Genomic DNA, 5,000 nt, shown 5'->3' on the forward strand with positions numbered 1-5,000 from the left:
CTTGTGGTGCCCTTCCGTCAATTCCTTTAAGTTTCAACTTTGCAACCATACTTCCCCGGAACCCGATTTTGGTTTCCGGAAGCTACTGGGAAACACCGAAGGTGGCGTCTCCCAATTGCTAATTGGCATCGTTTACGGTTAGAACTAGGGCGGTATCTAATCGCCTTCGATCCTCTAACTTTCGTTCTTGATTAGTAAGAAAGCATCCTTGGCAAACGCTTTTCCTTCTGTGGGTCCTACGACGGTCTACGAATTTCACCTCTCGCGCCGTAATACCAATGCCCCGACTACTTCTGTTAATCATTACCTCTTGGTCTATTACAAACCAACGAAACCACTCAGACCGAGGTCATGTTCCATTATTCCATGCAAAATTATTCTCGGCCAACGCCGGCCCCGGAGGACCGGACGCTTTGAACTAGCCTGCTTTGAGCACTCTAATTTGTTCAAGGTAAACGAGGTTCCCGGGGGCACCATGAAGCTGGGTCGAACAAGACCTTGACCGACGAGGTCGCGACAAGTCGACCCGTCACGGTAGAACGCTTGGTACACCATTGTGAGTCGCAGCCGCGAGCGCGCGTACACGGACGGTCCCAACCGAGAGGCCGGGCGCCCGCGACGGACGCGAGTCTGGACGGGGTATCAACTTCGAACGTTTTAACCGCAACAACTTTAATATACGCTAGTGGGCTGGAATTACCGCGGCTGCTGGCACCAGACTTGCCCTCCATGATCCTTGCAAAAGGATTTATGCTCAACTCATTCCAATTATGGACCATCGTTAGAGAGGTCCATTGTATTTATTCTCGTCACTACCTCCCGTGCCGGGATTGGGTAATTACGCGCCTGCTGCCTTCCTTGGATGTGGTAGCCATTTCTCAGGCTCCCTCTCCGGAATCGAACCCTGATTCCCCGTTACCCGTCGCAACCATGGTAGTCCTCTACACTACCATCAATAGTTGATAGGGCAGACATTTGAAAGATCTGTCGTCAGTCGCAAGCGACCGTACGATCGGCATCCTTATCCAGATTTCAACTCAAAGCGCCCGGAGGCGATTGGTTTAACTAATAAGTGCACCAGTTCCGCCGACCCGGAGGCCAACAGTCCGGCATAATGCATGTATTAGCTCTGGCTTTTCCACAGTTATCCAAGTAACTGTTTGGATGAGGATCTTGTAAATTATAGCTGTTATACTGAGCCTTATGCGGTTTCACTTTCTAGGAAGCTTGTACTTAGACATGCATGGCTTAACCTTTGAGACGAGCGTATATCACTGGTAGGATCAACCAGAATTCGAGTCAATTGCTTGAACACGAACTACACTCTTGATCACGCGAGGCGCAAGTCCCCGTGACCACCGAGATTTGTTCTGTGACGCCGGAGCGTCGTTGGCGCCACTCGATAGACTGCACAAGCAGACAACGTCGGATGCATTGCACATGGCTAGCGGATCTACTCTCTGCACTGCGTCGGGTGTTCCTACGTCTGTCTGGAGACATTGCTAGGCCAGTACGGCACTCTGCGCACTCTTGCTTGTCCTCTTCGAGCGACGGGCCTCTAAGCGGGGTTGTATTCCGGTACGACACATCGACTGGTACACATTGCACGCACTAACGATCTCTGCACTGAATGGAACTCATTCATAACCACCGTGACGGAGACTTTGCTAGTACGCACGATACTCTGCGCATGTGCACATGTTTTACAACCCAACCAACTTAAGCACCTAGGGAAGTTGTGATGCCATCTGAACACCCACCGACTGATGCATTGAACGGCTAAAGTTGACCTTCAATCCGAACTGGCACTTTGCGGCGTGGAGGCAGTTGCGCGACCACTCCTATCCCAAACCAACAAAGCATGGTGTATCCTAAGTGTTCGGTACAAGCACACCACGACGGGACACATTGAACGGTTCAGCGATCTCTCTGCACTAGTGGAAGAACTCCAACGTGATACGGGAGACATTGCTCTAAACCGAACGGCATCTCTGCGCGTTTACTTGACGCACCCCCAACTTGGTCAACTGTTGGACTTTTCGTAATCACGGCGGGACACATTGAACGAGCTCTAACGGATCTCTGCACGCATGGAACATGGTGGCGGGAATCATTGCTAGAACCGAACGGCGCCTCTGCGCGATGTACAAAGCCCAACAGGAACCTCGTATCGGCTGCCGAGCCGGAGCTTGAACAACTTGGACTTTCACCTCTAATTTATATCAACTCACCACTCCCCGAGGATCCGCAGAATTGCTTCTGGGTCCCGTATCGTTATTGCGATTCGTGTTTGCATTACACTACATTGAACTATTCCAACTTGTTTATCCGCATGGCGAACATTTGCTGCATAGAACATTTAAGTTCCACTTCGCTCTCCCTACGTGGGTCTGAGCTTCGCTCTCAGGGAAAAAATATGCCACATTTGGTAGGGAGACCCGGTTTCATCACGCTTTGTGCCCTGCACCATATATACCCTCATAAATTTATTCATTGGATTAGATCCAAGGAACACCAGATCATGCACCACTACCCATAATAGCTCATCGAGCTTAGCGTGAATCCTTCGGGTTTCCCTAGAAGTTCGATTGGTCTTGCAGAGTTTAAAGACAACGAAGCTTAGTTTCAAGCAATGGTTAATATACGCGTATTCAAAACCCTTAGCTGTTACAACTTTTTTACTAGAAACCATCACGACGAAGTCTTTGGGTCCGTAGACCCGTGATGTACTGCTCCAGGGAACGTTTTTATAGGGTGGAAGCTCAAAATCATAGGTTAAAATCATCGGCAGAGCCCACCAGACACCACTTTTGCTTCATTAGTTCGGACTATAGGCATACGACGATTTTTATCGCGGAGGGACGTATGACCCAAACGGGGGCTTAATGACCCACTGCCACTGCAAACCATGCTCCTACGACTAAATAGAGGTAAAAACTACGATTTGGTGCAATCTTCATGTTTGACCTCGTAGCAAGGTACCCTCCCTATAGTAGGCAATGAGCAAATGATCATAATCCCAGGAGGGCAAAAATGGGAACCCGAAAGGAAAGCGCTGTTGGCGCGCCTAAGCTACTGGCCCGTAGAGTAAAAATGGTACCCCAACAAAGTTGTCGATTGACATTCTGATTGCACTTTTTATCATCTAGGGTGCGTTCCTTACACGTTTTGGGGTTTTAGCGAAAAACATGTTTTGAGCCACACGAGCTCTCCGGCCCGCTCGGTGCACATTTTTGAAAAAAGCTAGGAGCTGCCCCTAGGTTCGGGGTGTCACAAAATATTGAAAAGTGGTCAAAAACCGCTATCCAGAATCGGATGTAGAATCATTAGACGAACTTAAAATTGTTCTACGACCAATGTCTGCGACGTTTAGTATTCAAGATATGGCCCGCCTAGGTCTGACCTGGCATTTTCGTGAAAATTTAAAGCATGGCCATAGGGACGGGTAAAATAGCTATTTTGAAGCAAAAACCACCTCACTTTAAATGGCCATAACTTTTGAAAAACAAGAGCTAGGGTGCGTTCTCGACACGTTTTGAGGTGTTTTAGCGAAAAACATGTTTTGAGCCACACGAGCTCTCCGGCCGTTCGGTGCACATTTTGAAAAAAGCTAGGGAGCTGCCCCTAGGTTCGGGGTGTCACAAAATATTGAAAAGTGGTCAAAAACCGCTATCCAGAATCGGATGTAGAATCATTAGACGAACTTAAAATTGTTCTACGACCAATGTCTGCGACGTTTAGTATTCAAGATATGGCCCGCCCTAGGTCTGACCTGGCATTTTCGTGAAAATTTAAAGCATGGCCATAGGGACGGGTAAAATAGCTATTTTGAAGCAAAAACCACCTCACTTTAAATGGCCATAACTTTTGAAAAACAAGAGCTAGGGTGCGTTCTCGACGTTTTGAGGTGTTTTAGCGAAAAACATGTTTTGAGCCACACGAGCTCTCCGGCCCGATCGGTGCACATTTTGAAAAAGCTAGGGAGCTGCCCTAGGTTCGGGGTGTCACAAAATATTGAAAAGTGGTCAAAAACCGCTATCCAGAATCGGATGTAGAATCATTAGACGAACTTAAAATTGTTCTACAACCCCCAGTCCGACGCCTCGTATTCGAGATATAGCACTTTGTAGGTCTGACCGAGCAATTTTGTACTGAAATGTATGGCGGACATGTTATTCATTAAACAACATTAACTTGCATCGTGCCCTACTTCATCGGCACAGCTACTATCGACTATCTATTGTTGAAATGGATTGAGTTTGACCATTTTAGCTCTTTTCTTATGCCGTGCACCAACAGTGTGTACCGATCAGGAAAGTACACTACGTACGCGTTCATGGATGTATATGTTGGTACAAGTTGCCGGTCGGAATAGCAGTGCACCAAAACTGTGTACCGATCAGGAAAGTACAAGACGGAGGCGCAGCCCGAGCGTACGCGTTCATAGATGTCCATGTTGGTACAACCTACATGTACGTACCTTGTTTTTGTATCAAAAGTTCCAATAAAGTGTTTGTATGCTTAAAATGCTTATCTCAACCGGTCACCTTTTGGCCTGCCCTTTATAGACAGAAACCTAGAACGATACTCGCGATGTTTGTGTTTTTCCATTCGCCCGGGACGACGAAATGAGCTCTGTGCACATCGTGCAGAAAACTGTCTCCTCCTCGTATGTTTTGTCCCTCCACGCATATAATCACCCACATTTGTGTTCAACACGGACGGCGCAGCCCGAGCGAACGCGTTAATGTTTATGTTTGTGCACACTAAAGTTACAATCCTAGGATTTGGTTATTGCGTCGCAGTGCCCGACCGTCGCGGACACCATTCTTGGACAAAAGTCCAAGTACGTAGAGTACATTCCCTAGGTATGTGCCCGTTCGTGACTTTCGTTGCGTGCTTACAGACACGCTTGGGTATGTTTACCATACAAGGTTTACTAGGAAAACCTGGGAAGGACGCTTGCCCTCCCGTTGCGGACACCATTCTTGGAAAGAAGT

This window comes from Anopheles arabiensis (assembly GCF_016920715.1).
Source record: "Anopheles arabiensis isolate DONGOLA chromosome X unlocalized genomic scaffold, AaraD3 X_pericentromeric_contig0005, whole genome shotgun sequence".
NCBI classification, from domain to species: domain Eukaryota; kingdom Metazoa; phylum Arthropoda; class Insecta; order Diptera; family Culicidae; genus Anopheles; species Anopheles arabiensis.